General features: G+C 36.2%; 1 long non-coding RNA gene across 1 annotated transcript in view; it reads right to left on the minus strand.

Moving 5' to 3' along the window:
- The window catches only part of LOC308058564, a 351,504-nt gene that overhangs the window by 313,544 nt on the left and 25,328 nt on the right, over positions 1-12,632 (minus strand). Inside the window, exon 1 of the long non-coding RNA XR_013925880.1 lies at positions 1-12,632. This exon is cut by the window's left edge and continues 14,589 nt beyond it; it is cut by the window's right edge and continues 25,328 nt beyond it. This is a non-coding gene — a long non-coding RNA (uncharacterized lncRNA).

Genomic DNA, 12,632 nt, shown 5'->3' on the forward strand with positions numbered 1-12,632 from the left:
GACTTACAAGCATGCAGAGGTTACTACTACACAGCCATAAATACAGATAGATGAGTGAAAATAAGTGCACATATCTGGTAATCAAATCCTCTGGACAGAGCTAAAAAAGAGAAAAAGGTTGATAGGAAGAGAAGCACCCATCCAGGAAAGCAAGGCTCAGCAAGAAAGGAAAGGCAATACAGCTCTCTGACTCTGTGCCGATGGAGCTTATGGGCATGAGGTTCCATCTGTTCCAGTGAGGGAAAGGATCTACAAGAAAAAGGGAGAAGGCGGCATGAAGGAAAGCTGAATGGAATTCAGTCTTCCAGAGAATGGAGGGAAAAGATTGAAATTGTCAGGCAAAGGAAATGCACAACTTGTTTTATCCTTGTGAGCCCCATTCTCCACATCTATCTATAACAGACTTTTCAGACAGAGAAAGTTCCTGGTTGAGAAAGTTTAACGATCAACTGTATGTTTGTATAGGACCATGCACACAACAAAGACCTAGGCCTTGATATTGCAGAATTTTTTTTAAAAAAAATCAATACAAAAAATCAGTAATAGGAAAGAGGTGGAATCAAGTCCCTGAAAATAGGAAGAAATGGAAATGGTTAAACTACAACCCACTAAGCTGGACTTACTTTCAGTTAAGTGCATCATAATTGATGTTTATACCACTGCTGCTAGATCAGTTTAAAGACTGCAGTACAATTTTGAATTCAGGCCAAATTTACCTGACAAAAGTAGTATCAAATACTCCTGCAAAGTGTATTATAAGGGAATCAACACCATCATCAAAGGTTTATACAAAGGGAGAGAATCAATCTATGAGTAATACTGCAGAAAGAATTAAAGGAAAAATCATGTTTTTCTCCAGGTGGAGTTAGACATACCTCAGAATTTTTATTTTTTGCAGTTCATTGTTTTATGAACAATAAACAATTTATGAGCAATACAGATAAAATAAAAAGTAAATAAAAAAATATCCTAAGTTCATCTCCAAATAATATCTGTCACTGTGTCATCAAAATTTTGCAGTTGGGTTATCATTTTCAGAGTCCTAGAATGCTCTGAATACCTGGAATGCTAAAAATTACTGTTTGGGCTTCACACCTATGTATTTATTAGGATTGAACACAAAGCTTGGACACATGAGCTCTCATTTGTTCCCACACTTCCCTCTTCCTTTCATCTCATCACTCGTTCTGTACTGGAAAAGGCTTAATAGATTTCCTTTTCCATAACCCAACAAATCCATGTTCTGAAAATGTTCTGGTTTTATCCAAAGCAGATTCCAAATGGACCAGCCGATTTCAGCAAATCCTATATGTTTTTGGAAAAACAAACAAACAAACAAAAGACAACAACCACCTAAAAAAATAACCTACCCAGAAAAACCAACTGGAAAACCAAGTACACATCATATGGACATGGATAACCCAACCCTAGCTGATATTTTACATTGCTGTCATACTCTTCATATATTGTTCTTTCTTACTTCTTTTTATGTACCATTTTCTTTCTCTTTCTTTCTTAAAATACTTTCTAAAAAGAACTATAAAAACAGCCTGTTACAGTCCTCAGATACTAATGTCCTTCTATGAAGAGCTTCTGCTTCATTTCTTCATTCTCTTTGGTGCTATTATTCAGCTTCAAGTCAGATTCCAATATAAGCCTACTTAATAACTTTTAGTTTTCTGTTCTTGTGGGGGTTTTTTGTTTGTTTTGGTTTTGGGTTGGGTTTTTTTTTTTGTAACCACGCATCATTCATGGCAGAATATTTTAAGAACTACAGTGCAACTTCCCCCCTCATAAGGCTGCCATCCAACAGCATATTCCTACAAGAGCATCCTCCCTACCGATGATCATCTTTTCCATCTTTGGGTAAGAACATACCTATGTTATCGACACAGCCTCACACATCATACTGGACAGGCAGTACAGCAACTGAGCATGTTAAAAGCTGCTCTGAGGTGTGCTCTAGGGCAAATACTTCTAAAATTGTGAAACCTCTAACATATTAGGCTTTGTTTTAAGATAACTGAGCAATGATTGGTGGACATCTCAGTATTCTCTCCTTAGTGCTCAAATGGTAATAACATATTTTATAAAATTAAATGGACAACCTTATGCCAGAGATATGAAATACATATGTTACTATCAATTAATTAAAAGTCTGACACCAGTTCATCTTCCCTAACACAAGCCCGTTCAATACCAGAGACTGAAAATTTCAGAATTATTCTATTTTTGCCATTTTCAAATGTTGACCACACTTCTCTATCTTATTTTAAAACAACTATATCATAGAAAATAGAGTAGGATTTTCCCCAGCTTCCTTCTCCTCTGATCCTGTTGTGGTACATCTCTGATCATAAAGCAGTAGCAAAAGATAAGTGACATTTCTGTACACCCTTGAGCATCTGCATTTCATAAGAGCTAGGAATTACTTGTCCTCCTTGCTAGCATTTTTACAAGGCTTGTAGTACTTAACTATAGTTGATGGAAAACTTCTTTTGGTGTGGGTGTGAAATGCTTATATAATAAATTAAATTTATATTTGTAACAAAACTCCGTTGATCATCAGTCTGATTCATGGAAAAGGTGTTTCCTATTCCTTTACCTAATAGTCATTACAGTTGTAAGACAAACATTGGTCTGTTTCTTGAGAGCTGCTAAGTTTGCCTTTGAGATAACAGTGCGCAGATCAAACTATATAAAATTAAATATATTTATGTTTTGTGTACAAAATACATGTTGTGGTCTACTTTAATTTTGGGGGGGGGGGAAATTGCAGACCTAGATCTGTTGCTTTAGTTCAATCACACAGGACACTTGGCATGTATTTGGAGATAACTATGAGGGTTAGCATAGTCTGAGCTCTGAAATTGTGAAGATGAAGTTTACCTTGTCAGAGAGCTCTTTGCCTCTTTTTAACCACAGGGAACAGCAAAGAAGTTTCAGCTATTGCTTGACCGAATATAGGTTTGAGACAAGACATCTGCAAAAATCCTTTAACCTCCTTCTCCACCCCCATCTGCATGAATCATTCACGGAGAAGTAGAATAAACAGTTGAAAAGACGCTGCTTCCAACCAACAAAGCAATATTCAGAGGTATTTTCAGGAGACTTGTCTCTTATGTCTGTATAACTGATCCAAACAATTTTAAGATACCTTTCATACCTAAACATTCAGATACAAACCTTCCACAGTATCAACAGCATCTTCTTCATTCCTATTCCTAGTACAACCTGATGGAAGAGATATCTGTATCATCTCCAGTCCAATACCTGCTGTTGGTCTTGGAATAATTGTCCCCTGTACCAAAACACAAGGCAGCAAGAACCATATCTGTGTCTGCCTTCTTTCTTGTCACTGTTTGTTTGTTTTAAAGTATAGTAGACTAGTCAAATCCAAAAAACAAAGCTTTTTAACAGTAGGTTTTAACCAACTTATTGTAACTGACTGATTATCCAGAAAAGGGTAATACTAATTTCCAATTATGTGAAACTTTTGTAATGAATCTGTATTATTTTATATGAATAACCCAGGTAAGTTCAAAGACATCAGCCTCTTTAAGTGGCATAATATTAAGAAAAAGAACTAGCATAAAGAAAATCAGGTTTGAGTAATAAAAGGCTGTCTTTATAAAAGAAAACCATATACAACTTTTTTACCATAAGAAATTTTAGAAGTTGGATTTTCTTTCACTTGAAATCCTGATCACAGTGCTCCAAAGAAAAACATACACATACAGAGTTACAAATTAAATAAGTTTAATATCCAGCTGTATAAGTCATTCATCAGAGGCCCCCAGATACTGGGTGTTCCTAGTTTGAAATTAAATTATCTGTAACAAGTGAAACTTTACAAAAGCTCAAATAAAAAACTACAGAGGGTGCCAATACATAGATGGTATGCAAGTTGCTTCACAGAACATGACCCAAAATGCTCTCTCTCCTCCTCATCAATGTTTTACTGGAAGAGGAGATGGTGCTTTTACCACATAACAATGACATTCAAATAGGTTACAAAAGTAGGATAACTTTTGCCCCAGTGACAGACCCATGATACACACCAGTGCAGGCTGCAGGGAGGGAAAGCAAAGAGGATTGTTAGTGGGTTTTTTGCCTTTCTCTAAGAATTATGGAGCAGGCAAGGCATCTATTTAACAAGACTACTTTGCTTTGTATCAAATCTGAAAAGCAGAGCCAAGGAACACTAATCCATCTGATTATAGATATTGGACAGCCAAATGGTCACTTGAATGAAATAAAATCAGATTTTGTGGCCTGTACCTGCTATGGTTGTCATCTTTGCATTGAATATTAACAAGGACAGACAGCTGCACGTTGGAAATTAAGAACTGGATTTCATAAATGAGCAAAACACTTTCCCATACACCACATGTTGAGAACATGCTTAAACTCTCTTTACTGAAATAAAACTTCAAAATTATCACAAAGCTTTGCTGATTTGTGAAAGAGTGAATAGTGCTGAGGTTTGCTGTAGTCAAAACTTAGATGAAGAGATCTATGTTACACATTGTTAGAAATTTTTCTAGTAGCAATGCCTTAAAATACCTCTTGTATTTCCCTAAAACAAATACAAATGAGCACAAGCAAGCTAGCTTTCTTTGAAAGAATAAAAAAAATTAAAAGGAAATAGATGACCACTTAAATTTCCCAGTACAACATCCAGAACAGCATGGAGACTTGTGGGCTGTTCTTTTTATTTTGTGTTTTTCTTAAATACTGGGGGGAAAAGACACCCTGCTCAAACTAATGTGACTTCAAAAGCCAAGCTGTGATTCTTCTCTCCTGTGGCCATGGGACACGAATGTAGATTACCTTTTGATTTCTATATTGCACTCTGTTCCATAAATCGCCAGTAAACATACTTTGAGATAAAGTAAAACGGCACACTTTGAATAAGCTTGGGTAATAATCTGTCAAAGTTCAATAAACAAATTAACTTCAATAAAGATAGGTGGAGGCACTTGGATTGAGAACAAAGATACATCTATCATCAGTTGAAAGCTAGCATTTAAATTTGAGACAGACGTTCCTGATCAGAAGAGCAGATAAAAAGCAACAAATACAAAATACTCTCCTTTTGTTTGAACAACATTACTTCTGTAGTTCATCTCCTTCTTAAGTTAAAGCCACATGGACAAGAAACCATCCATGATAAAGGTCTTTTCTTGGCTGAAATCAACATCAACCACCATTTTTTGGTGTCTGCTGTTTCAGCACCAGCCTCTGTATGAAGAACAGACAGATGCTGATATGACCAAGCATTGGTCAGTCAAAAAGGGAGGTACTACAGAAATAGGAGAAAGCTGACTTATTTAAAGTACGGGTAATTTTTTTTTATTCACCATGTTCAGTATCACTCATGAGGAACCTGAACAATCTATCCCCCAATCTTTTACATCAAGACCAAAATATAGATATAATAAAATATTTGTGAAGTTATTTATACTCCCTACTAACCCAGTGCAGACTGAGGACAGTGACGAATACATCTGGCCACTCCTCCTGCCAAAATTAGTTTTACAGCTGGCAGTTCTAAAAGGCCATGTCATTATATCAGTTAGTCAGCTGAGCTATAAAATCTATCAGGTTGTGAACTCAGACTCCAGAAGATGACAACTGAGCCAGACTATAAATTTCTTATGCTTAGATAATTTTGATTATTTATTTTTCAAATGTGCTGAGAAGATATTCTTGTATAAATCATAGTTCATTTAAAAGAACATATAAACTCTCATCAAGTCAAGCATTTTTGATTGAGTGGTTTGAGACCGATATTGTAAACTTGAAGACCCCAGGACAGCTGCAAGTGTTTGCAGAATATAATTATAATACGATTTCACATTCTGATTTACCATCAATGTCTTATAAGTTAGTTTAAACATTAACTCAGTAACAGAAAATCATCCTGACTGATAAAGTCATCCACTGATCTCCACCAGACAAGAGGGCCAGAGAATGATTGCTTGCTCAGCCACCCCTCTGCCCAGATGGGACGATATAACGCAGAGCTTGCTTTCAGGTCACGGTGGTTTTGTGGAAGGTTTACCCCTAACTCTGCACTATTTCATATCCCACACCAGGCTCTGAGTTTTGAAGAATCTCTCTGCAGAAGACTACATAGATAGTTTGCAAACCCAGACAAAGAAAAATCTCCAAAAAACAACTTCATTCTTTATAACATATTTTTAAAGCTCACTACTGTTCATCTTAGTGTATAAATACAACAATAAACCTATTAGCAATAGGCAGGACTGACAGCCTCCAGCCATCCAGACGCCACTTTCCTAAGGACCATGGGGTGACTGACTAGGCAGAAATCTTTTGCAACCCACAAAACCATAGAAAGTTGTCACACTGGAAAGCAAGACTGGAGAATAAGGTCTCTCCTGCAAGGACACAATGGCTTGCTATGACAAGTCTCTGAGGCATGGTTAAGTGCTGGCTTCCTGAGCTTCACAGAGATCTCCCTCTCATTCAGACTGCAGGCTTCCTGCCTGCTTAGCCCTGCACTCCAGAAGTTTCCTCCAGTGAAGCACACTCAGGCACTGCCAGCACAGCAGTCATTACCCCCTTTCGAGGCCAGCACCTCACCTAATGGGCAGGAGCCATGCCCTCCTCCCTGCTGCTCAGGTGCACCTTTTTTTAAGAAGCATAGCATAGAATATATGTGCATTTAATTTTGAGCAAATAGAACAGTTATATCATCCATCATGATTTGAAGAACAGTTCCCAAAGAAAAGGCTCATTATCAAACTGGAGGGTTGTATCATGCAAGGTCTTGGCAAAAATCTTGTAAATTTTAAATATTTTCATTAATAACTTGGATAGCAAATAAGTTATGACACTTATGGCTATCACTGAGCTGGGAGGGGTTGAAGTCACCCTTGAGAGCAGGATTAGATTTTGTATTCATTTCAGAAATTGGAGCAATGTTATAATTCCAACAGGATTCAAGTCTATGCAGGCAAAATTCGAATATTTCACTTCAAAAAAATGAAAAGACAACATAACGTGGGAGCTACCTGGCTAAGTAGCTGTAGTTGAAGCAGAGCTGATGTGTTATAATAGCTCAAACTGAGCAGAAGCAAAAAACATAATGCTGTTGCAAAACTGGTAAATGTCAAACTGAAAAATATTTTTAAAGTGTCATGCAAGAGACATAGGAGGTAAGCTTTTCACTCTCCTGGCAATGAGAAGACTCAGCTGGAGTACTCTATTCCATTGGGTCATTTATCCTTGGGAAAGGCAGAAAAATTGCAGAGAACCCTGAGGGAAACCTTAAGACTGACAAGATGTTTCACAAACATGATCTGGGAAAAAAGGTTAAAGGGAACTGCATTTGTTTAGTAAAAAGAAGAGAAGACTAAGCAGGAGGAAGGGCTTACAAACAGGCTTCCAATATGTAGAACTTGTTATAAAGCTGGCAACAAATAATTTCTCTTAATAACTACCAATAGACTGGATAATAACTTATTCAATTTTTTTTTTTAATAAGAGGGATTTTGATTAAATATTACAAGAGAAGTTTCTCCCTCTGAATGTTTAGGCAAAGAGAGAGTCTGTGTTGCTGCTTTTGCTAGAAGGGGAAATTTTCAGAAAGAAAAAGGACATAGAGTAATGCTAGTATTGCAAGCTCATGTAGTTAAACACATGAAGAACGACAGCACTGGAGTCTCTTTGCAGATTTTCAAATAAAGAAATTTTTCATAAACCTGATTTTCCAGAGAAAATTGTTTCAGAAGCGTTTCGGTGAGGAATCTGCTAGAATGGAGTCTTGCATTCTCTCAGACTGCTTGCAAAAACTCTGAAATTAAAAACAAATGCCTTTTTTCCCCAACATAGAATTGGTAACTTTTTGAGAACAAAATACTGGGCTTGTTGATGTGATGGGTGTAGGGGAAGGTCAACATCAAAGAACAGCAAAGAAAAATAGTGCATCAAAAATCTTGATCTTCAGAGATCCCTTCAGTACAGTATTTATAAAACAAAAACAGCTAACAAAACACAATTATACAATAGAGTTGGGAAAAAAATCTGTCATTCTGCCAAGTAACACATGATATCCTTTTGGTAACAGGATAAATTGGTGACACATATAGTTTAATAGTTCAAGAACAACTGCATATTTCTTTTTAAAGGTACAATACAGTGGAAATTATATTACATAATGAAATTCTGTTTTCCACTTTTAAAAGGAAATCTTAATTGTTCCCAAATAACTGCATGTCCATACCTGTACATCCATGACTACCCATCTTCTCTCCTGCAAAAAGCATAAGAAAGGAAAAATAAATCAAAATTAGGGAGAAAACACATTGTAGAAGTGCTTGTTACCAAGCCCATGTTTTATAAAATAGAAATAAATAAATACAGAAATAAATGCTTTATAAAGCAGAAATAAATGCTTTTCCTCAGTATGTGATTCATTATCAAAAATACAATGTAAGTTAGGGTTGGTTTTTGGTTTTTTGTTTTTTGGGTTTTTTTAAGAATATTTTGGGGGTTTGAGATCACAGATGGAAGAGTGGTTCTTGGCATGTGGCTGTAATTCTGGCTGGAGATAGATGATGAGGAGCAAATGAACATGCTGGAAGAGGGAATGCACCTGTGCTCACCTAGGGCAAGTATTCTGCTACTGGCACTAGTCATCACTGGCACTGCTATTAATGGTGTCCAAGGAAACTAAATTCTGGATTCTCTTTAGTATATCTCATTCTCCACTTAGGTATATTAATATTTTCTGGTAACCAATAATAATTTCCATTGTGGAAAAAGTCATGACAAGTAGGATTTTTCATTTTTAAATTCCATTTTAAATAGAGGATTACATACCCTTATTGCACCCATCATGCATAGACCTAGAAAAAGCAAGAGCCAGAATTTTTGACTTAGAGGCATTTAATGTAAAACAAAGCTGAGTTTTCTACTAGAACGAGGATCTCAACCATGAGGAAGGCATAGATCAAAGGATATTACATGTTCTGATAAAATTTGCTTCTCTAGCCCATGGTGGCTACAATAGTGCCACTAGCTGAAAACATACATAAATTCTAAATGAACTGAAATGCCTTTCAATCCATAAATAAATGACTAATACAATTTCCTCTAGGAGAATCAGTGACATTGAAAATAAAGAATAAGCATCTAACAGAGAGTTTTTTGGGTTGTTTCAGGTTGGGGAGGGGGAGGCTGGGGGGCTTGGTCTGTGTTTTGTTATTTTTAATTCCTGGTCCTACAGTCAGTTTAAAGAATTACATGAGAGCCAAAAATTAGAGTCTCTTCCTTACACAAGATGTGCCCGTCTGTTCTGTGCTAAAATAGACTTTGAAGACTATTTTAATGATGCCACACATCTGGCAAATTTCACTTACTCTATGGGCACCAGTATAAGGCTCTCTAAAGCCAATATTAAATAGGCAAATAAATGACCTGGTAACAGGGCTCGATACAGACACTTGCAGATTTTTAATGCCCAGAATCTAGGCTTGTATTAAAATGAAATATTATAACAGCTTCATTCTGATTTCCTGGCTCCACAGACAAATCATTCTAAACTTCCCTGAGCACAAAGGATTTAGAGAGGGGGTTGTTGCTGTTGGGGGGAAGATTTTTGTTTTCTTGTGGTTTGTTTGGGGGTTTTCCTTCAAAAAATGTCCATAAATGAATTTTGTTTCAATTTTTCCAAACAAGTTTACAATCTAAACACAGACAGATCTGGTAAACTACAGCAAATCAAACCACCATCCAAACAACAGCTCTGTAAAATACCTTCAAATAATGCCAGTTAAATTAAAACAATTCAATTTTAATAATCCACAGAAATTACTAGTAAAAAAAAATAATCCATTTCTTGATTTAAAAGATGCCACCATTATGATTTGGTTAATCTGATAGTGTCTTTGTAAGCTGTTCACGTAAGACCTCTGGTTAAAAGGCAGCCAGTGATGGATGAAACAGGTCTAATTACATATCTCTTTGTAGGTTTGTCAAATGCATAAATATTATACAAAGAGAATGGCTGTGTAATAAATTATAGTAAATTACTATAATAAAAAAGTTTACTTTTGTTTTAGATAATCAGCAAATTAATTGTGTTTGTTGCCAATTTAAAATGTATAATTAGTACTACATCTGTGTCATTTAAATCAGCTAAGCAATTCTCATTGTGTCATTACTGGAGGAATTTGAAGTGTACTTAATGTATTAATGATCCACAATGGGGAAGAATTCTCATTAGCAGAAACTTTTGCATAGTCAATAACCAAGAAAATTACTAAATAAATAAATGACTTCTTCACCAACCTATGAATTCCATGTAGGCAAATAAATACTTGGTATAAGGGTAAGTGTCTCAACAAAGTAAATGAGATATACATCAAGGGCAGATGTTTGCAAAAGCCATACTAATCTTTTTGAACAGTTAATGGAAAATTTGAAAATAAATAGAGAATGCTAACACTTCAAAAATTATACACTAGGCAGATTCCAATGGTTTTACCCATCCTTGCTACCAAATGACTCATGCATTCCAGTCAGGTTGAAAACTATACAAATAACCAAAATACCAAGGCACTCAAGCCATTCACAATATTCTGCTTATGAAAAAGAGGAAAGAGCAGGCTGTAAAACACATAAATGCAATACTCCAGCATACTGAACCTTACCAGCAAATCTCAGCAGGCGTATGGCAGGGACAAGACTGCTCACTAAGGGATGCAAGACCATAGACTACCTTACACTTGGTCAGCACCACTTTCTTGCTCCCATGCAAAATAGGCAAATTCATACAACTGGTAATGAGTATTTGCTTTCACCTGGTCTGCAAGGACAGCTCAGAAGATGGACCATATTGCCAGCTAAAGATCTGAGATGGTTCAAAACTCATTTGCCTATGGGCCGCATTATCATCAATATACCTTCAACGTCTGCTGTAGAAGAAATCAAAGCACTGAAGAAATTAATCAGCTTTTCCAACAGTTTTTAACTACTACACTGCTAACCTGGTCCCAAGTGCCTTTCTGTTTTAGTTATTCAAAGTGCTTTTGGGGAGGCTAACATGCAGGAATAAATGGGGAAATGTGCAACCAAATGGAGATGATAATTTCTGTACCTCTCCACCACAAGATCCATGTTCATTTGGATTTGCAACATTTGCACTCAAACCAGCTGGAAGACTAAGATCTATTAGGAAGATCTAGAACTTTATCAATCTGCTTTTCACATAGCATACTTATCATTTCTGAAAAACAACCTTCCAGCCAAATTGGAAAATATTAAGTAGAATTTCTGGCTATGAGCAATCACTGCCCTGATATTTAAATACATGTATCTTCAGCAAGCCAAAAGAATAATTTCAATAAAACTGACTTGTCTAGCCAGCCAAAAATCTAAGAGTTTGGCTTCCTAAAACTGGAAAAAAATAAGTTAAGTTTAATCTCATTGAAAATAAACCTAAAAAAAAAATAATTTTATTTTCAAAATGTCTAAAACTAGTTAGAACATAGCAGAGCTGGAAACAAAGACTATATGCATGCAAATTAAAAAAAGAAAGAAAGAAAAAACACTGCATTTAACTACTAATCATTTTAATTTAGTAAAGGTGAGGAGTGTGATAGTTGTCTGTACTAGCCTTTTTCTCTCAAATTATTCTTGGCAAATATTAAAGATTTTCCTTTTCTTCACAGATTAGTATGGATTCATTCAGGGCACAGAAATGAACAAGGAAAATTGAATTATTGTACACATATGAAAAGGCAACTTACTCTACTGTGTGTCTAAAACCCCTACAAATTATGCCCTTAATTCTCTAATTCACTTAATAAGAAAATCCAGAGATAAAAGCAAACGTCTGTGGAACCGATTGCATCATCACAGCCTATAAATATGTCACAAGAATAAAACTAGAATCAGTCTATTCTTTCAAGCTAGAAAGAGAACTGAAATACTCTTCTGCTTCCCTCAAAAACTGAGGGAAGAAATTTCCAGAGACACTGGAGCAGGTTTTTCACCTCATGCCCATTGCAATGCCCAGGCACCAAGTTATCAGGGATGTTCCAGCTGAGGTTAGGGACCGGAGGGTAAACACTAATGTCACTGCAGAAGGATCAAAGCAGAGCAAGAAGAATCAGGCATCCTATGCGAAAGAAGCCAGGATCAGCTCTGGAGGAATCTGAGGGCTGCGTGGCTGGTTTGTTTGAAACACTGGTTGCATATGTGTATACTGTAAGTTGATTTCTATGTTAAATAAAAGGAATAAAACCGGAAGCAATTTTGAAGTCCTTTTCAGTTCTACTATATACCGAAAACTTATCTTTCAAGCTACCCTTGAGATATTAAATTATAAAAAATAAAAACAAATGCTAACAATACAAAGCCCATGTTTTAAAAAAGTCCACACTTTCCCCCGGAGTAGCATGCAATTCCTATAAGGAATCAAGTGTAATGCTTTTCTCAAGGGCCTTTTGAGTGGATTATTTATTGCTGTTTCCTGTTCAAGTTTTTATGGGCAGGTCAAGTGCCAGAGTGTTTCTCTGCTCTGTCTGCCAAGAATGATAAAGGCTAGACTACAGTTTGACAACAGGACCGTATCTAATTATAAAAGCAAGCAGTGC

Source organism: Falco punctatus, assembly GCF_963210335.1.
Source record: "Falco punctatus genome assembly, chromosome: 2".
In the NCBI taxonomy this organism is placed as follows: Eukaryota; Metazoa; Chordata; class Aves; order Falconiformes; family Falconidae; genus Falco; species Falco punctatus.